The sequence below is a fragment of the Schistocerca nitens genome, chromosome 8 (assembly GCF_023898315.1).
Source record: "Schistocerca nitens isolate TAMUIC-IGC-003100 chromosome 8, iqSchNite1.1, whole genome shotgun sequence".
Lineage (NCBI taxonomy): Eukaryota > Metazoa > Arthropoda > Insecta > Orthoptera > Acrididae > Schistocerca > Schistocerca nitens.
Window position 1 is genome coordinate 111,551,324 of NC_064621.1, and position 22,532 is coordinate 111,573,855.

The following is a 22,532-nucleotide window of genomic DNA, read 5'->3' on the forward strand; positions in this document are numbered from 1 at the left end:
CTTCGGTCGCCATTGCTGACGATTTTCATTCAAAATTTATTCATTGGTGTGGTTTAAACCGGACTGAGGATGTTTTGATTGTAAGTCAAAGACCCTCTCTATTGAGCGTGTTCGTTATTGTTGGTTGCATTTGGTCCGGGCGGAAGTCATATGACAGGCGTTCAAGTTCACCGTTGATGCCTTCGCTCAAGGTTTTTTTTATTTTATTTTATTTTTTTTTTAATTACAATGGGCAGCCAGCCCTCTGACCGATCACGCTGAGTTACCGTGTCGGCACTTCTAGACCACGGGGTAGGAGTGGTAGACCGTGCTATATCTCGATGCCATTCGGTACACAATTGTGTGAATCGGATTTTAGTATAAGAGTTCGCAGTTTACATCTAGACGTCTATGTTCCTGTTTTATTGATACCTTTATCTCAGATCAATCGAAAATAGAAAATCCGTTTTGCTCCACGCTAAATGTCCCATTTTAGCCTAAAATAACTCTCCCCGAGTTTCACTTCATTCTTTTCCCTTTCTTCTATACGCAAGAGTAGGCAAAAGAGTCTAAGGAAAGTTGCACAACAATTACAACGCGCTTTCCAGCGTTATTTAGTAGACGCTCGTTTGTTATGTATTGTTGACTCATGTTTAGTTTTCGTACGAAAACCTGTCTGTTAACCCATTAATTGTATATAGCAGTTTAATTCTGGTATTCTTTAAGAAAAGTTAAACATGACGCCCGCAGAGGCATAAGCTGTTACTAGAATACTGAGATTCCTTTTCCCCTTTTACAATGATGAGCGCTATCTCGTGTTACGTGCAAGGCGCTTAGACTCGTATTCTCGCTATCAGTACCAGATTTTACGGAGGATATACACCGAAGCGCCAGAGAAACTGGTATAGGCATGCTTATTCAAATACAGAGATATATAGGCAGAATACGACGCTGCGGTCGGCAACGCCTATATCAGACAAGAGTCGGGCGCAGTTGTTACATCGACTACAGCTGCCGCAATGGCAGGTTATCAAGATTTAAGTGAGTTTGAATGTGGTCTTACAGTCGGCGCACGAGCGATGGGACAAAGCATCTCCGAGATAGCGATTAAGTGGGAATTTTCCCGTACGACCATTTCACGAGTGTACCGTTAATATCGTGAATCTGGTAAAACATTGCATCTCCGACGTCGATACGGACGGGAAAAGTTCGTACAAGAACGGGACGAACGACAACTGAAGAGAATCGTTCAACGCAACCGAAATGCAACCCTTCTGCGAACTGCTGCAGATTTCAATGCTGAGAACCTCAGCTAGTGTCAGCATACGAACCATTCAACGATACATCATCGATATGGGCTTTCGGTGCCGAAGGTCCATTCGTGCAACCTTGATGACTGCAAGGCACAAAGCATTACTCCTCGCCTGGACCCGTCAAGAGCGACATTGGACTGTTGATGACTGGAAATATCTTGCCTTGCCGGACGAGTCTAGTTTCAAATTGTATGGAGTGGATGGACATGTACGGATATGGAAACAACCTCTTGAATTCATGTAACCTGCAAATCAGCAGGGGACTGTTCAAGGTGGTGGAGCGTTTGCGTTTACAGTTGGAATGATATGGGACCCCTGATTCGTCTAGCTATGACTCTGACAGGTGACGCTTACGTAAGCATCCCGTCTGATCCCCTGCGTCCATTCACGTCCATTGTGCATTTCTACGGACTTGGACAATTCCACCAGGACAATGCGACACCACACGCGTCAAGAATTGCTACCGAGTGGCCCCAGGAACACTTCTTTGAGTTTAAACACTTCCGCCGTACACTAAACTTCTGAGAAATGAATATTACTGAGCAACGTGCTGTTCAGAAGAGATCTCCACCCCGTCGTACTCTTACGAATTTATGGACAGCTCTGCAGGATTCATGGTGTCATTTCCCTCTAGAACTAGTTCAGATATTAGTCGAGTCCACGCCACGTCGTGTTGCGGGACTTCCGCGTGCTCGCGGGGCCCCTACACGAAATTAGGCAGGAGTACCCGTGTCTTTGGCTCTTCAGTATACTACAGGTTCCTCTCCGATGTCGGCTTTTGCCCAGGAGGCTGAGAAAAACATCAGTTGCACTTAACACTGGGAACAGCACCCAGCTGGTTTCAGGGCCTGCGCTGACATTCCTCATCTCTTTCAGATTCCTGTGAAAGAAAAAGAAGCAAAATAATGATAGCTAGCGGGCAGTGACTTTCTCAGAAATCAGGCTAGGAAGTACCGCCACTCGTTGCATACATTTTAGGAGCAATGGATCCAAAAATGAATGATATTCTGTCACAAAAAATTTTACAACATTGTAGAAATGAAACAGAGAATTAACGAAAACCTTGAAAATCAGAGAATTTCTGTCGCCCGTTGTGTGTACAGCGTATGTGAAAATACAATCATTTGACGTTTCTCCATTGTCGGCATTGGCATTATAAATTGGGCTTTGATCTGCTGGGGCATATACTGGTTTACAGAACGCCTTTAATGTGGAAGCTAACACGGGAAGAGGAAAGCAACGTTTCTTCTGGAGCAGGAGCCCGAAAGTTGAAATATCTTTACCTTCCTAAACCTGCGCTCATGAAAACCCCGACTAGAGCCCATTGCTAACGAGTCATGTGTGGACTTGAACAGCTGCACAACCATCTGAGAAAGACAATGAATATTTTTTTTCTTAACAATCTAGCTTCAGAAGAGTAAATAGGAACAAACGCAATGAATAATCTTTGGTTCTTCACTGTCTTCCCTCTCTTGTGTGTTCCAAAGACAAAGTTATGAGCCGAAAAGAAGCAACGCACAAACAGGAGTATTGATTTAGGCACCATCTACAGTGCCCTGATATCCGATAGGCACGGTGACAGAATTCGGAGGGTACCAAATTTGTCAGTCACGGGTATATTGTAACGTCCAACCACAGATTTCCGAATTGATTTGATGTTATATGGGACCGTAGGAACGAGGAAACCACTTATTCCTGGAAACATGGAGCTCATATGAATGAAGAAAGAAAAGTACGTAGCGAATTAATGGCCCATCTGCAACATCAGAGACGAAGTATACCCTCGGGTTTCACAAGATCGAAGCTGTCATCCAAACGTAGACTTCTCAAACGAGTCATACCGGAAATGATCTTAGGTGATTCAGGTTTTGATGGGCGTGTGTGTTAGTGGCTGCTGTTCCTCTCGAATGCCGTTCCAAGTCGTAAGCATTCTGTATCCTCTTTCCGCTCTTTCCGTAGGGTAAATCAGGGAGATTTGCGCACATTTTCAAAATTGCATATGTGAATTCCCATGACGCACTTTTAGTAATTTTTTTGTTGTACAGCTAAACACACCAGCTAAACACACAATTTGCTCGATGTTTTTTTTTTTTCAGTGTAACAATTAAACATAATACATGACCATGGAGACATCTTTACATCGCGACGTCTATCCCTTATACTATGGAGGATATGCTGCATTCCAAAACGCCGCAGAATAACCTTTTTTAAAGTCGATATATATATATATATATATATATATATATATATATATATATATATATATATATATATATATATATGCTGTGGGGTGAAGAAAAAACGACGAATTAACAATAATATTTTAATGATATCTTATTTGTATATTAAAGTAGTTCGTCTATTTAGATAACTAGTTCACTTATTGACAGCTGAAAACATTAAACCAAAAACATACACTTTCCAGCACGAGGTTGAATGCCTCCTGGCGGTGCTGCGGGCAGGTGCCACAGGAAGGAAATAATGCAAGTGGAACAGAGACGAATGGGCAGTCACTATAGTCACTCAAACTGGTGGCACTAATGTGCATTTCGTGCAACTGTTTGTCATGATCGGCCTCATCTTAATGCGGCTGTTAGGCGCGTCAACACACTACACACAGCAGGTGGCTACACGGGTAGCAGGTGTTGTGTGGCGTGGACTGGGCGGTTTTTTAGGTTAGATGGCCTCGGGCAAGTACAGAAAGGGCAACACCCTCAAAGGGTGCGGGGCAAAGTCAGGACATGAGGGACCAAGCAGCAATTGGTATTGTAATTGTAAACTGTCGAAGCTGCATTGGTAAAGTACCGGAACTTCAAGCGCTGATAGAAAGCACCGAAGCTGAAATCGTTATAGGTACGGAAAGCTGGCTGAAGCCAGAGATAAATTCTGCCGAAATTTTTACAAAGGCACAGACGGTCTTTAGAAAGGATAGATTGCATGCAACCGGTGGTGGCGTGTTTGTCGCTGTTAGTAGTAGTTTATCATGTAGTGAAATAGAAGTGGATAGTTCCTGTGAATTATTATGGGTGGGCCGGCCGATGTGGCCGTGCGGTTCTAGGCGCTTCAGTCTGGAACCGCGTGGCCGCTACGGTCGCAGGTTCGAATCCTGCCTCGGGCATGGTTGTGTGTGATGTCCTTAGGTTAGTTAGCTTTAAGTAGTTCTAAGTTCTAGGGGACTGATGACCACAGATGTTAAGTCCCATAGTGCTCAGAGCCATTTGAACCCATATTATGGGTGGAGGTTACACTCAACAACCGAGCTAGGTTAATAATTGGCTCCTTTTACCGACCTCCCGACTCAGCAGCATTAGTAGCAGAACAACTGAGAGAAAATCTGGAATACATTTCACATAAATTTTCTCAGCATGTTACAGTCTTAGGTGGAGATTTCAATTTACCAGATATAGACTGGGACACTCAGATGTTTAGGACGGGTCGTAGGGACAGAGCATCGAGTGAAATTATACTGAGTGCACTATCCGAAAATTACCTCGAGCAATTAAACCGAGAACCGACTCGTGGAGATAACATCTTGGACCTACTGATAACAAACAGACCCGTACTTTTCGACTCTGTAAGCGCAGAACAGCCATCTAACCTAAACATCCCTGAATGTGGAAGTAAATAGGAATATAAATAAAGGGAGGAAGATTTATCTGTTTAGCAAGAGTAATAGAAGGCAGATTTCAGACTACCTAACAGATCAAAACGAACATTTCTGTTCCGACACTGATAATGTTGAGTGTTTATGGAAAAAGTTCAAGGCAATCGTAAAATGCGTTTTAGACAAATACGTGCCGAGTAAAACTGTGAGGGACGGGAAAAACCCACCGTGGTTCAACAACAAAGTTAGGAAACTACTGCGAAAGCAAAGAGAGCTTCAATGCAAGTTTAAGCGCAGCCAAAACCTCTCAGACAAACAGAAGTTAAACGATGTCAAAGTTAGCGTAGGGAGGGCTATGCGTGAAGCATTCAGGGAATTCGAAAGTAAAATTCTATGTACCGACTTGACGGAAAATCCTAGGAAGTTCTGGTCTTACGTTAAATTAGTAAGTGGTTCGAAACAGCATATACAGACACTCCGGGATGATAATGGTATTGAAACAGAGGATGACACGCGTAAAGCTGAAATACTAAACACATTTTTCCAAAGCTGTTTCACAGAGGAAGACCGCACTGCAGTTCCTTCTCTAAATCCTCGCAGAAACGGAAAAAATGGCTGACATCGAAATAAGTGTCCAAGGAATAGAAAAGCAACTGGAATCACTCAACAGAGGAAAGTCCACTGGACCTGACGGGATATCAATTCGATTCTACACAGAGTACGCGAAAGAGCTTGCCCCCCTTCTAACAGCCGTGTACAGCAAGTCTCTAGAGGAACGGAAGGTTCCAAATGATTGGAAAAGAGCACAGGTAGTCCCAGTCTTCAAGAAGGGTCGTCGAGCAGGTGAGCAAAACTATAGACCTATATCTCTGACGTCGATCTGTTGCAGAATTTTACAACATGTTTTTTGCTCGCGTATCATGTCGTTTCTGGAAACCCAGAATCTACTCTGTAGGAATCAACATGGATTCCGGAAACAGCGATCGTGTGAGACCCAACTCGCTTTATTTCTTCATGAGACCCAGAAAATATTAGATACAGGCTCCCAGGTAGATGCCATTTTACTTGACTTCCGGAAGGCGTTCGATACAGTTCCGCACTGTCGCCTGATAAACAAAGTAAGAGCCTACGGAATATCAGACCAGCTGTGTGGCTGGATTGAAGAGTTTTTAGCAAACAGAACATAGCATGTTGTTCTCAATGTAGAGACGTCTACAGACGTTAAAGTAACCTCTGGCGTGCTACAGGGGAGTGTTATGGGACCATTGCTTTTCACAATATATAAATAAATGACCTAGTAGATAGTGTCGGAAGTTCCATGCTGCTTTTCGCGGATGATGCTGTAGTATACAGAGAAGTTGCAGCATTAGAAAATTGCAGCGAAATGCAGGAAGATCTGCAGCGGATAGGCACTTGGTGCAGGGAGTGGCTACTGACCCTTAACATAGACAAATGTAATGTATTGCGAATACATAGAAAGAAGGATCCTTTATTGTTGCGTTTCTGGATGAGGTATCGAATATATTACTTCCCCCTACTTATACCTCCCGAGGAGATCGCGAATGTAAAATTAGAGGGATTCGAGCGCGCACAGAGGCTTTCCGGCAGTCGTTCTTCCCGCGAACCATACGCGACTGGAACAGAAAACGGAGGTAATGACAGTGGCGCGTAATGTGCCCTCCGCACACACCGTTGAGTGGCTTGCGGAGTATAAATGTAAATGTAGATGTAGGTCGGTCTGGGGAGGGCGCTGAAGGCAGAGGGCACGGGTCACATCTCAGCGGTGCCAGTTGGGTCTATCAATAGAACAGGTTTCACTAGGTTTCATCAAGTTTCACCTGCACCTCCATAGGTATGGGAAGGGGAAGCTTATAGATGACAGTGTAGTGGGTGGTGGTGTGATCGCTCATGGAAAAATTCCTGTAGTAGTTGGTGTTAGAGATTCAACGTTTTTAGATTGAAGTCAGCTGATAGGTATACGTGCTTAAAGGAAGTCCCTCTAACTAAGGGCTCACCTTCCGAGGATGTCATGTTTCCAAGTAGAGAAGGAATTACCATATTTCATCAAAATATAAGAGATATTAAAGTTAGTGAACTGGTTGTAGATGTTGACTCTGCAATCATTTCGGAGCACCACTTACATAATTTGACAATTCAGAGGCTTCCTTTACCATGATACAGATTAGCTGGCTGTTTCTCAAGGAGTTCCTTGTGGGGTGGGGGAGTGGCTCCGTACGTAAAAATCCGTTTTCCATTTCAGTCCATAGACCTATCACGGCACTCCACTGAACAGATATTTGAATGTTGTGCAGTGGCAGTAGAATTTAGTGAAACTAAACTTCTAATTGTTGTTGTTTATAGATCCCCTAACTCTGACATCAGAGCATTTCTGCTCAAGCTAGAGAGGGCTCTTGATTCACTTTGTAGGAAGTACCAGAAATTAGTTATATGTGGTGACTTCAATATAAATTTTGCTGCAAGAAAAAGGATGTTCGTAGATCCCCTAAATTCATATGATCTGATGCAGATTGTGTTTTTTCCAACGAGGGTGCAGTGGAACAGTAGCACAGTCATAGACAATATTTTTATTAATTCTTCATTAGTAGATGGGCATGCTGTTAGTAAAAGGGTGAATGGTCTTTCAGACCATGATGCACAAATTTTAACACTAAAAGGCTTTTGTACTCAAACAAATGTCACAAGTAATTACATACTATGTAGGAAAGTTAACCCAACAGAAATAGAGAGTTTTTTAAACGTTGCCAAGGAACAAGAGTAGCCGGTTGTTTATAGTGTTGATAACGTCAGTGATAAATACAATGCTTTCCTTAATACATTTCTCATACTCTTTGAGAGTTGATTTCCATTAGAACGCTCTGAACGGGGTACCAGCAGTAATGGGCAACCTGGGTGGCTTACTAATGGGATAAGGATATCATGTAGAACAAAGCGGGAATTATATCAAAACGTTAGAAGTAGTCACAATCAAGCTGCAGTAGCCCATTACAAACAGTATTGTAACGTGCTTAAAATGTTATTAGGAAGGCAAACAGTATGTGGTATGCAAATAGAGTAGCTAATTCACAGGATAAAATTAAAACCATATGGAAAGTTGTGATGGAAGTGTCTGGTCAGCAGCACAAGGTCGGCGATATAAGGGCAGTTCTTAGTAAAAATACGTCTGTTACTGATACATCAGATATATGTACAGTATTTAACAATCATTTTCTGAGCGTTGCTGGTGAATTAAATACAAATTTAGTTTCTACAGGGAATCATATAGCTCTCTTGTTAAATGCCTTTCCGAGATTGATATCTGAAATACTCCTCCTTGATACAGACAAGGGGGAGACTGAGTCAATAATGAAATCACTCAAGACTAAGGACTCTCATGCTTATGATGGCGTGCCTATCAGAATATTAAAGTACTGTGCTGCACATGTCAGCCCCGTATTTAGCCATGTTTCAGTTTCCTGAACGATTAAAGTACTCAGTAGTAAAGCCGCTCTGTAAAAAGGGAGAACGTAATAATGTAGACAATTTTAGACCTATTTCTAAGCCATCAGTGTTTGCTAAGGTTCTTGAAAAGGCTGTGTATGCAAGGATAATTGGTCATTTTACATCACACGATTTGCTATCAAATGTACAGATCGGCTTTTGAAGTCGCTTAACAACTGAAAATGCTATATTTTCTTTTCTTTGTGAGGTACTGGTTGGGTTAAACAAAAGGTTTCGAACGCTAGGCATATTTTCTGATTTAACTAAGGCGTTTGATTGTGTTGATGACAAAATATTGCTCCAGATGTTGGACCATTACAGAATATGGGGAGTAACTCAGAATTGGTTCACCTCTTACTTTATCAATAGACAGCAAAAGGTCAATATTCACAATGTTGAGAGTGGCTGTGGTGTGGGGCCTGAGTGGGGTACAGTCAAGTGGGGGATGCCCCAGGGATCAGTGTTGGGGCCACTCCTGTTTGTTATTTATTTAAATGATATGCCCTCTGGTATTAGAGGTAACTCTAAAATATTTCTGTTTGCTGATGACACTACCTTGGTAGTAAAGGATGTTTTGTGCAACATTGGGCCAGTTTCAAATAGTTCAGTTCATGACATAAGTTCATGGCTGGTAGAAAATAAACTAACGCTGAATCACAGTAAGATACGGTTTTAACAGTTTCTAACACACAATTCAACAAAACCTGAAGTTTTAATTTTACATAATGGGCATATTATTAAGGAAACTGAACAGTCCAAATTTCTAGTTGTTCAGATGGATAGTATACTGTAGTGGAAAGCCCACGTTCAGGGTCTTGTTCAAAGACATACTGCCATTTTTACTATTCGAAATTTGAAGTGAGTGATAGTTGGACACTAAAATTAGTATATATATATATATATATATATATATATATATATTCCTTACTGTCATTTCTTGTTAACAATATTAGCTTATTCCCAAAAATACGCAGCTTTCATTCAGTTAATACTCTGCAGAAATCAAATCTGCATTTGGATGGGACTTCCCTACCTCTTGTGCAGAAAGGTGTGCAGTGTACTGCTGTATCCATTTTCAATAAGCTACCACTCGAATTCAAAAATCCTAGCGGTAATCCACGGGATTTCAAATCGAAACTGAAGAGTTTCCTCATGAGTCACTCCTTCTATTCTGTCAAGGAATTCCTTGAAAAAGTAAGCTGATTGTTGTTGTATTGTTGATTGAGTTTACTTAAACTTATGGATTGACTATTTTCGAGTTCATAAACATTTTATTGTTATTTCAAAGGTCACATTGTTGTGACGCTGGAATCGAGAATCTCTGAAACGGCGAAGCTGGTGGCCTGCTGGCGTACCACTGTCTTGTTCACCTATGGAAAGTTGTTGATAGGTGTTGAAATAACGAGCAGGCCGTATGGTGTTGGACGACCACACCTCATCACAAAACGTAGAGGTCGGCGGATCCTCCCCTGTGTATTGAAGGATGGACAGCGATCTGTGGCAGGTCTGACGATGGAGTACAGTGTTGGTGCAGGCACGAGTGTTTCGGAGCATACAGTTCAAAGGCCATTGGTGAACATGGACCTCCAAAGCACACGATCCCTATGTGTTCCTGTGTTGACTCAACGACATCGTCATTTATCACTGCAGTAGTCACAGCATCACAGAGTTCTCACCGTGGATCAAAAGAAACGTGTCGCCTGTCGAATGAATCACATTTATTGTGACAGCAGATCGATGGGTGGGTCGCTACATGCTGTCATCCAGGTGAATGGTTGCTCGAAACGTGCACCGCGTCACAGATACAGATCGGCGAGGGCAGAATTATGCTGCGGTATACATTGAGTTGAGCTTCAAGGTGACCTGTGGTAGTACCAGAAGACACCATGACAGCAGTGAGTTACGTGAACATTATTGCGGACCACCTGCATCCCTTCATGGCTGAAGACTTCTCTGAAGGCAATGACATCTTCCAGCAGGATTATTCTCCGCGATACAAGGCTAGAATGGTGTTGCAGTGGTTTGACGAGCATTGATGTCTTAGCCAGCAAGGGTCCCTGATGTGTACGCTATGGAACACGTAACGGGCGACAGCTGCGTGCCCGCAAATCACCGTCCCGTAATTCGCGGGAATTTAGTGACCTATGAGTCTGGTACCACATACTTCTGGAAATCTATCAATGACTTGTAGAATCCATGCCAAGCAGAATCGCTGCTCTACTGTGTTTGAAAAGTGGACCAACATACTCGTAATGTTCTGGTTCATCGGTGTGTAATCCATTAATCTTTAATTAGGGCACGCAATAATTCCTACTAAAATATTAAATCAAAAACACACGTAAGATTTAAAAAGTTAGTTTATTTGGTTTACTTTCTGTTCTCTCAGCCACAATTAACATACAACATTTCACGTTGCAACATAACAAATCACATTCCTTTTTGTAGTTTCCAGGTATAATTCCCTGCATTCCTTCCACGAATCTAGGGATACTTTCTTGATAATTTGTGTCGTCATTGGCACAAAAATGTTTTCACTTATTTAAAGCTGTTACTTGATGATTTGTAACAGCTTTAAATAAAATGTTAATTGATTTCGCCCCCCCCCCCCCCCCCATGAACCATAGACCTTGCCGTTGGTGGGGAGGCTTGCGTGCCTCAGCGATACAGATAGCCGTACAGTAGGTGCAACCACAACGGAGGGGTATCTGTTGACAGGCCAGACAAACATGCGGTTCCTGAAGAGGGTTGAAATGGCTCTGAGCATTGTAGGACTTAACTTCTGAGATCAACAGTACCCTATAACTTAGAACTACTTAAACCTAACTAACGTAAGGACATCACACACATTAATGCCCGAGGTAGGATTCGAGCCTGCGTCCGTAGCGGTCGCGCGGTTCCAGACTGTAGCGCCTAGAACCGCTCGGTCACACCGGCCGGCCCTGAACAGGAGCAGCAGCCTTTTCAGTAGTTGCAGGGGCAACAGTCTGGATGATTGAATGATCTGACCTTGTAACACTAACCAAAACGGCCTTGATGTATTGGTACTGCGAACGGCTGAAAGCAAGGGGAAACTACAGCCGTAATTTTTCCCGACGACATGCAGCTTTACTGTATGGTTAAATGATGATGGCGTGCTCTTGGGTAAAATATTCCGGAGGTAAAATAGTCCGCCATTCGGATCTCCAGGCGGGGACTACTCAGGAGGAACAAGACATATGGTCAGGTGAATACAGGGTTATAAATACAAAATCAAATAGGGGTAATGCAGAAGTAGGTTTAATAATGAATAGGAAAATAGGCATGCGGGTAAGCTCCTACAAACAGCATAGTGAACGCATTATTGTGGCAAAGATGGATACGAAGCCCACGTCTACCACAGTAGTGCAAATTTATATGCCAACTAGCTCCGCAGATGACGAAGAGATTGATGAAATGTATGATGAGATACCTGGAGATACTGGAAGGTCTCAGATACATTATATAATGGTAAGACAGAGATTCAAGAGCCAGGTTTTAAATTGTAAGACATTTCCAGGGGCAGATGTGGACTCTGAACACAATCTATTGGTTATTAACTGTAGATTAAAACTGAGGAAACTGTAAAAAGGTGGGAATTTGAGGAGATGGGACCTGGATAAAGTGAAAGAACCAGAGGTTGTAGAGAGCTTCAGGGTAAGTATTAGGGAATGGTTGGCAAAAATGGGGGAAAGAATTACGGTAGAAGAAGAAGAATCGGCAACTTTGAGAGATGAAATAGTGAAGGTAGCAGAGGATGAAGCAGGTAAAAACACGAGGGCTAATAGAAATCCTTGGGTAATAGAAAAGATATTGAATTTAATTGAGTAAAGGAGAAAATATAAAAGTGCAGTAAATGAAGCAGGCAAAAAGGAATACAAACGTCTCAAAAATGAGATCGACAGGAAGTGCAAAATGGCTAATCAGGGATGGCTAGTGGAGAAATGTAAGGATGTAGAGACTTATCTCACTTGGAGTAAGATAGATACTGCCTACAGGAAAATTAAAGAAACCTTTGGAGAAAAGAGAAGCACTTGCATGAATATCAAGAGCTCAGATGGAAACCCAGTTCTAAGCAAAGCATGATTTATTATTTTTATATAAGTATTTGTATGTATAGGGGGTCTATATAAGGGCGATGTACTTCAGGACAATATTATAGAAATGGAAGAGAATGTAGATGAAGATGAAATAGGAGATATGATATTGCGTGAAGAATGTGACAGAACACTGAAAGACCTAAGTAGAAACAAGGCCCCGGGAATACACAACATTCCATTAGAAATACTGACAGCCTTGGGAGAGCCAGGCCTGACAAAACTCTACCATCTGGTGAGCAAGATGTATGAGTCAGGCGAAGAAGAATATAATAATTCCAATCCCAAAGAAAGCAGGTGTTGACAGATGTGATAATTACCGAACTATAAGTTTAAAGAACCACGGCAGCAAAATACTAACACGAATTCTTTACATACGAATGGGAGAACTGGTAGAAGCCGACCTCAGGGAAGATCTGGTAGAAGCCGACCTCAGGAAGATCAGTATGCATTCCGTAGAAATGTTGAAACACGTGAGGCAATACTGATCCTACGACTTACCTTAGAAAACAGATTAAGGAAAGGCAAACCTACGTTTCTAACATTTGTAGACTTAGAGAAAGCTTTTGATAGTGTTGCCTGGAATACTCTCTTTCAAATTCTGAAGGTGGCAGGGGTAAAATACAGGGAACGAAAGGCTATTTACAATTTGTACAGAAACCAGATGGCAGTTATAATTGTCGAGGGGCCTGAAAGGCAAGCAGTGGTTGGTAAGGGAGTGAGACAGGGTTGTAGCCTACCCCGATGTTATTCAATCCGTATATTGAGCAAGCAGTGAAGGAAACAAAAGAAAAATTCGGAGGAGGAATTAAAATCCATGGAGGAGAAATAAAAACTTTGACGTTCGCCGATGACATTGTAATTCTGTCAGAGACAGCAAAGGACCTGGAAGAGCAGTTGAACGGAATGGACAGTGTCTTGAAAGGAGGATATAAGACGAACATCAACAAAAGCAAAACGAGGATAATGGAATGTAGTCGATTTAAATAGGGTGATGCTGCGGAAGTTAGATTAGGAAATGAGACGCTTAAAGTAGTAAATGAGTTTTGCTATTTGGGGAGCAAAATAACTGATGATGTTCGAAGTAGAGAGGATATAAAATGTAGACTGGCAATGGCAAGGAAAGCGTTTCTGAAGAATAGAAATTTGTTAACATCAAGTATAGATTTAAGTGTCAGGAAGTCGTTTCTGTAAGTATTTGTAAGGAGTGTAGCCATGTATATAAGTGAAACGTGGACGATAAATAGTTTAGACAAGAAGAGAATAGAAGCTCTCGAAATGTGGTGTTACAGAAGAATGCTGAAGATTAGATGGGTAGATCACATAACTAATGGAGAGGTACTGAACAGGATTAGAGAGGAGGTTGTGGCACAACTGGACTAGAAGAACGGATCGGTTGGTAGGGCATATTCTGAGACATCAAGGGATCACCAATTTAGTATTGGAGGGAAGCGTGGAGGGTAAAAATCGTAGAGGGAGACCAAGAGATGAATACACTAAACAGATTCAGAAGGATGTAGGTTGCAGTAGGTACTGGGAGATGAAGAAGCTTGCACAGGATAGAGTAGCGTGGAGGGCTGCATCAGACCAGTCTCTGGACTGAAGACCACAACAACAACAACTTAATTTGTGGTATAAGTATCCCTAAGGAAAAAATGTGCGGCATATGTATCGGATTTTATTGCGACGTCTATGCCGACCTGTAGGGGAGAGGTGCTACACTATAAAAATCGTGACTTTGACAGCCAAAGTCGCCGCACTAGAATCAAAACATACCCAAAAAACTAACAGTTAATGCAACTACTGAAATATTTGGAGTATTTGACGATTTAGCATAGACTAAGAACTCAAGAGGTGATGAACGGATATCCGTACACTTAACTTCAGTTATTCGCCCAAAGTTTACGGAAAAGTTACTCGATCGAAACGTAACCACTTTTGTTATGGCCTGGCAACCACTGAGCGGGGACAGTGGTGATACGTCCACATACTGTCGATGTTTACCGAAACTACAAGGGAGCACAGCTCTTACTGTACGCGACACCCCTCTCGGATTTACGCTACTAATGGAACAGCAGGTCAGAACACTTCCTAAGGTTTAATTAACTTCGATGTTCACAGATCGTTGGTTAATTTAGTGAAAGATACATAAAACTGGCTGTGACTGATACGTAATGTCAGATTTCTTTATAAATGCGCTACTGTGGCGAACACTAAAAAATAAATGGTATGCAAAATCCCTTTTGGAGTATTGTCAATACAATGGTTCATTCTGCAGCTGAGCGTCAGCTGTTCTGAAAATAAACATTGTCTATCGAAACGGGGCTCATACTCGGAACCTTGCCAGCTGAGCTATCCGCTTACGGTTCAGGCTCGGTCTTCACAATTTTACATCAGCCAGTAACTCTCATCTACCTTCCAAACACTGCGTGAGTTCTCTCGCACATATTCCAGGATTAGCGCCCAGGAGAATAGGATATTGCAGATAAATTGTTTACCCAAAGTGAAATGAGATTATTTTTAGAATAAATCTTTCACTTGGTAATAAAATGTACGCTGGTTTGAAACTTCTTCGTAAATTAAAAATTTACGTTGATCCGGGACCCAAACCTGGAATCTTGCTTCGATAAAAAAGCAGTGCATAATGAAAAAGTTACATAAGAAGAAAACGACCTATATTGTCTCGCTTCTCTCAGACTGTGCCAGTGCTTTGATAATCACTAATGGAATGTAACGTCATTATTATCGAGAGGCAAACTTCCACGCGGAGAGATCAGTCTCTAACCCAGTCGTGGGGGCATCGATCAATGTCCACAAGTAGGCGTGGCACCTCGACATCAGAAGCAGTATCTTGTAACTACACACTGCAAAAGCAGAATAGTTGTGCCCGAAGAGCCACGATGCATGTCTAACGATATAAACGGGTTTTAAACGTCAGAAGTGGCCATTAGCGAGTCCAGCGCATAATTTGTGATCTCAGATAACATCGGTCAGGCTACTGAGTGACTTGTCAGCATGTAATGGACTCTCATATTTTATTTTGTCTCATTATTCAGAGAGAGTAGCTGGCCGGGATACTCTCTTGCGTATGGATCACGGTGTGTGCCTGCACTGTGAATAAGATGTAAGTAAACATCGATAGTGCAATTCAGTGTCTTCTAGCGTCAACTGTGGGGCAGGCTGTACGATAGTTTTGTAGAATTTTGGCTGATGTGCATGGCTCTGTGGCGGTGATACGCCACTGATAGACTAGAAGGTTCACAAATCAGGTGTGTCTCTGGACGGAGTAAATCAGCGATGCCTTTTCTGTCTCACGTGAAGTCACAGTCCCGCCAATGTTCGTAGACGAAGAATGATGTGGACAAACCGTTGTATGTTTATACCTGCCAATCAGGGCTCACATCAGGTGAATGAAGCGTGAGGATAAATTACTTACACACTGCAATACATGTATCATACTTGAAGTTACCAAATATGTGTTTAGCAACTATTAGCACTGTTTGCATGGCAAGATATCTACAGACTTATCTCAAGCTGTCTCGTAAGTACACGAAAACTATTCCCCTGCACGACTTGATCTCTGTCTTGTGACAGCCAGAGCGAGAGCACCAGCAGCAGCGAGTACTGTTTGTATAAAGCGTTTATTTTGCATTTTGTTTACGACCTTCCACTAAGGAAGGGATTCTATTTGTGTTTATCTGCTCTGCATAGAAACTAACAGTTCTTGATCGTTAGGAGAGAAATTTATTTTGTACTTATTTGCTGCGCTTAGCTTTTAAATAGTTTTTCTGGGAAAACCTAGCGTAGTTTTCGCGTCTCGTATTTCAGTGAGTGTTTCTTGATTATCAGAGTAGCTCATCAGAAGATTATCTTGGGAATTTGTCACCGTATAGAGTAGGGTAAACATAGTCATGTGTAGGGACTGTGGTTGTTGTGAGCGGACGCAAGGAGAATTGGCCACTCTTCGGGGGCAGGTGGAGGCTTTGTCTGTTAGGCTCATCGAGCTCGAGGCGCAGGCGTCGGCTCGTAGTGGCGTTGGGGCAACTGTGGTGAGACCTATGCCTACTTCGGTGGCCTTGGAATCACATGGAACCCCTGATGTCGCTGCGTCTTCCGGCAGTGAGCATCTTAACGGTCAGCCATCACTCCAGGGTGAATGGCGGACAGTGGTGGGCTCGCGCGTGCCTGGCCGAAAGGCGAAGGTGGGATCTGGCCGCGTGGCAGCTGCCTTACCCCTTTCCAACAGGTACGGGGTGCTTCCTAGTGGTGATGACATCGTTTCCGAGCCACCACAGGATGCCTCGCCTGTTGGGCCAGTGGCCGATTCTCCGGCAAGGTCCCGACAGTCACAGAGGGCGGGCCTATTAGTTATAGGGAGCTCCAACGTTAGGCGGGTTATGGAGCCCCTCAGGAAAATAGCGGGTAGGTCGGGGAAGAATGCCAGTGTGCACTCGGTGTGCTTGCCGGGGGGTCTCGTCCGTAATGTGGAGGAGGCCCTTCCGGCAGCTATTGAACGCACTGGGTGTGACCGGCTGCAGATAGTAGCACATGTCGGAACGAATGACGCCTGCCGCTTGGGTTCTGAGGCCATCCTTGGTTCCTTCCGGCGGCTGGCTGATTTGGTGAAGACAACCAGCATCGCACGCGGAGTGCAAGCTGAGCTTAATACCTGCAGCATAGTGCCCAGAGTCGATCGCGGTCCTCTGGTTTGGAGCCGTGTGGAGGGTCTAAACCAGAGGCTCAGACGACTCTGCGACTATAATGGTTGCAAATTCATCGACCTCCGTTATTGGGTGGAGAACTGTAGGGCCCCCCTAGACAGGTCAGGCGTGCACTACACACCGGAAGCAGCTACTAGGGTAGCAGAGTACGTGTGGCGTGCACACGGGGGTTTTTTAGGTTAGTGGGACCCCCCCTTGGGCGAAACGATAAAATACCTGACGGCTTACCAGAGAGAACATCAGCATCGTTGATAAAGAACGTCCGTCCTCAGAGACCAAAAACAGGAAAAGTTAACGTAATATTGGTAAACTGCAGGAGTATCCAGGGCAAGGTTCCTGAATTAGTATCGCTTATTGAAGGAAATAGTGCGCATATAGTATTAGGAACGGAAAGTTGGTTAAAACCGGAAGTGAACAGTAACGAAATCCTAGACACAGAATGGAATATATACCGCAAGGATAGGATAAACGCCAATGGTGGAGGAGTATTTATAGCAGTAAAGAATTCAATAATATCCAGTGAAGTTATTAGCGAATGCGAATGTGAAATAATCTGGGTTAAGTATCAAAGGTGGGTCAGATATGATAGTCGGATGCTTCTATAGACCACCTGCATCAGCAACCGAAGTAGATGAGCGCCTCAGAGAGAACCTGCAGAACGTCGTGAAGAAGTTTCGTGATCATACTATTGTAATAGGGGGAGACTTCAATCTACCAGGTATAGAATGGGATAGTCACACAATCAGAACTGGAGCCAGGGACAGAGACTCTTGTGACATTATCCTGACTGCCTTGTCCGAGAATTACTTCGAGCAGATAGTTAGAGAACCAACTCGTGAAGCTAACGTTTTAGACCTCATAGCAACAAATAGACCGGAACTTTTCGACTCCGTGAATGTAGAAGAGGGTATCAGTGATCATAAGTCAGTGGTTGCATCAATGACTACAAGTGTAATAAGAAATGCCAAGAAAGAAAGGAAAATATATTTGCTTAACAAGAGTGATAGGGCACAAATCGCAGAATATCTGAGTGACCACCATCAAACGTTCATTTCTGAGGAAGAGGATGTGGAACAAAAATGGAAAAAATTCAGAAACATCGTCCAGTACGCCTTAGATAAGTTCGTACCGACTAAGGTCCAAAGCGAGGGGAAAGATCCACCGTGGTATAACAATCATGTACGACAGGTACTACGGAAACAAAGAAAGCTTCATCATAGGTTTAAGAGTAGTCGAATCATAGCTGATAAGGAAAAGCTGAACGAAGCGAAAAAGAGCGTAAAGAGAGCAATGAGAGAAGCATTCAACGAATTCGAACATAAAACATTGGCAAACAATCTAAACAAGAACCCTAAAAAGTTTTGGTCATATGTAAAATCGGTAAGCGGATCTAAATCCCCTATTCAGTCACTCGTTGACCACGATGGCACCGAAACAGAGGACGACCGAAGAAAGGCAGAAATACTGAATTCAGTGTTCCGAAACTGTTTCACTGCGGAAAATCGTAACACGGTCCCTGACTTCAGCCGTCGCACGGACGCCAAAATGGAAAATATTGAAATAAACGATATCGGAATTGAAAAACAACTGCTATCACTTAGTAGCGGAAAAGCATCCGGACCAGACGAGATACCCGTAAGATTCTACAGTGATTATGCTAAAGAACTTGCCCCCTTTCTATCAGCAATTTATCGTAGATCTCTGGAAGAACGTAAAGTACCTAGCGACTGGAAGAAAGCGCAGGTCGTTCCCATTTTCAAGAAGGGTCATAAATCAGATGCGAATAATTATAGGCCTATTTCGCTTACGTCAATCTGTTGTAGAATAATGGAACATGTTTTATGTTCTCGTATTATGACGTTCTTAGATAATACAAATCTCCTTCATCATAACCAACATGGATTCCGCAAACAGAGATCATGTGAAACTCAGCTCGCCCTATTTGTCCAAGAAATTCACAGTGCCGTAGACACTGGCGAGCAGATTGATGCCGTATTCCTGGACTTCAGGAAAGCATTTGATACGGTTCCGCACTTACGTTTAGTGAAAAAAATACGAGCTTACGGAATATCGGACCAGGTTTGTGATTGGATTCAGGATTTCCTAGAAGAAAGAACACAACATGTCATTCTTAACGGTTCAAAATCTGCAGATGTAGAGGTAATTTCGGGAGTACCGCAAGGAAGCGTGATAGGACCTTTATTGTTTACAATATACATAAATGACTTAGTTGATAACATCGGTAGCTCCGTGAGGCTATTTGCAGATGACACGGTTGTCTACAAGAAAGTAGCAACATCAGAAGACTCGTACGTACTCCAGGAAGACCTGCAGAGGATTAATGAATGGTGCGACAGCTGGCAGCTTTCCCTCAACGTAGATAAATGTAATATAATGCGCATACATAGGGGCAGAAATCCATTCCAGTACGATTATGCCATAGGTGGTAAATCATTGGAAGCGGTAACGGCCGTAAAATACTTAGGAGTTACTATCCGGAGCGATCTGAAGTGGAATGATCACATAAAACAAATCGTGGGAAAAGCAGGCGCCAGGTTGAGATTCATAGGAAGAATTCTAAGAAAATGTGACTCATCGACGAAAGAAGTAGCTTACAAAACGCTTGTTCGTCCGATTCTTGAGTATTGCTCATCAGTATGGGACCCTTACCAGGTTGGATTAATAGAAGAGATAGACATGATCCAGCGAAAAGCAGCGCGATTCGTCATGGGGACATTTAGTCAGCGCGAGAGCGTTACGGAGATGCTGAACAAGCTCCAGTGGCGGACACTTCAAGAAAGGCGTTACGCAATACGGAGAGGTTTATTATCGAAATTACGAGAGAGCACATTCCGGGAAGAGATGGGCAACATATTACTACCGCCCACATATATCTCGCGTAATGATCACAACGAAAAGACCCGAGAAATTAGAGCACATACGCAGACTTACAAGCAGTCGTTCTTCCCACGCACAATTCGTGAATGGAACAGGGAAGGGGGGATCAGATAGTGGTACAATAAGTACCCTCCGCCACACACCGTAAGGTGGCTCGCGGAGTATAGATGTAGATGTAGATGTAGATCTCATTTCGAGGCTGGTATATATTCCGCAATTCTCAGCTTCTTCTCAATCTCCTTTAACTTTGATTGGTTCATTTTGCTACTGTCGGCGTTAAGATAAATGACCTGCAGTTAATCTACCTACGCAAACGTATATCTGCCTAACCACGTTGGACTGATAGCGCCAACTGTTGTCATGTGCAGCAGGCTGAACGCTCCCAGTGTAACACCCCAATTATAGATCCCATAATGAACAACCTTTCGTTTCAAAAAGAAATAGAAAAATCAGTCATCCTGACAGTGATGACAGCTACTGAGAAGAATTACACTCTTGACAGTTTGATTAACGAGAATGTTATGTAAATACTAATGCTTACCACAAAGAAAGGACTGATTGAAAGAATGCCTTATTATACGAAACAGAAAATTAACCAAAGACAACATTTATCCTAGAAGAGAGTTGTAGCCGCATCGAGCTGTAAGTTCGCTGTGACTACAATGCAACTCGGCAATGGAGATATTAACTTCACTTCTCTCTTGTACTCTTGCAGTAGTAGTATGCATGTTAAGCGTTACTAGATAGTTTTAAAAGCCGATGTGAAGTTTAAAACTTTTACAGTATAGACTTGAAGTGTTAGTCAGAAGTCGAACTGAAGTAAAATCTTCTTTACCATTTAGACAGATAACGGGATAGTTGATATATGTGACAGAAAAATAACTCGTGTCATTGCTGATTTCTGATGGGACTTCGCCTTCCTGATACTTAATAGTCACGAACATCAAAGGACACCGAAAGAGACTGATCGTCGACATAAACTCAATTATTAGACTTGAGTAGGCAACAGATATACACAATCACGAAGAACTTACAATTGCGCCGTGTTCTCAAAGCTATCGTCAAAGTGCTGACGCTAACAGACGCAATTCCCTGAATGAAAAATCGGTGTGTGTAGGGACAAACAATTACGAAGAACAATAAACTTTAATTCAACTTTAATTCTTCGTGTCACCTACATCATTTAATGAACATTTAAAGTGTATTTGTGGAATTAACTGATTCTTCGGATAAGATAAAAGTGAAAAGTGATTTAGTGACAATTTAACTATAAACAGCAATAAGTTTACACCGAAATACGATGCATTCTGAACATTGCTCAAGGGTATGTTATGTCTGGAATTACGTAGTGTAGTTGTTGAATACGCGACGCAGCGACGCCTTGACGACGGAATAATAATTAACAACTCAATATCCCCGGAAAAATCATAATGTGTCATCGGCTTAGGTGATGTATTGATGATTCATGACATATTTTCAACGTTTGAATACCCATTCTCAAACCGGGCATACGAACTACAGTCAGCAAGTTCGCGTAAACTGAAAAGTCTGTCGCGAACGCCCAAAGAGAGTCACTCGTTATAGAGTGGTGCAGTCGCTATATTTATAGGTGCAGAAGATCGATAGTCATCGAACACCACTGCTTCAATTACAAGCAAGCGGGGCGCACACACTCCGGCGTGCTGCTCCATCGAGACGTTGATATCAGTTTTGAGAGACAGTATCTGAAAAATAACCAAACCGCGCGAGGAGTTCATTTTTATAATAGTTACAGATTGGTGTCGTGATCGACGGACGCCGTTCCACGTCATCTCGACTGGGACAAATATCACCATCGAGCCGAGACAAAACGAGACGTCACACCGGGAAACTTGCGAGGTTTGCGAAAACCCAAGTTGGGCTGCTTTAGCTACTGTGCTTCAGTACACTGGTACTCCTGTGTCCGTTGCGGCAGGTTGAGGTGCTGTAATGGTTACGGACGAGATAGGGGCAGGTAGGCTGGAAGGGGAATTTGTGCACCTCTGGCTGTCGACCCCGCCGACACCGCTGCATCGCCGTGCTTCGTTAAGGATGAAGTGAGGCTCGCCGGCCACGAGTTCCACCGTGGGACGTACTAATTATTCAGTTTAACTTCAGATTATACCCTGTTTCACATTCTACTCTTTTGGAAGGTTTTTCATGCTTATGAAGTACCCTATTTTGTAACAGTGCCCAAATAATGTCAAAGATCACATGCTTACGCTCGACAGAGCGTTCCAGAGGAAAGTGGAGCGATTCATCAAAAAATAAGAAACTAGAAGAAATCGGCATATTATTAGAGGCGAATAAGGAACGCGCAAGTCAAAATGAGCGACTCCGTGAGCGAATCACAGTGGGTGGACAGCAGACTGATGAAGAGGGGAATGAA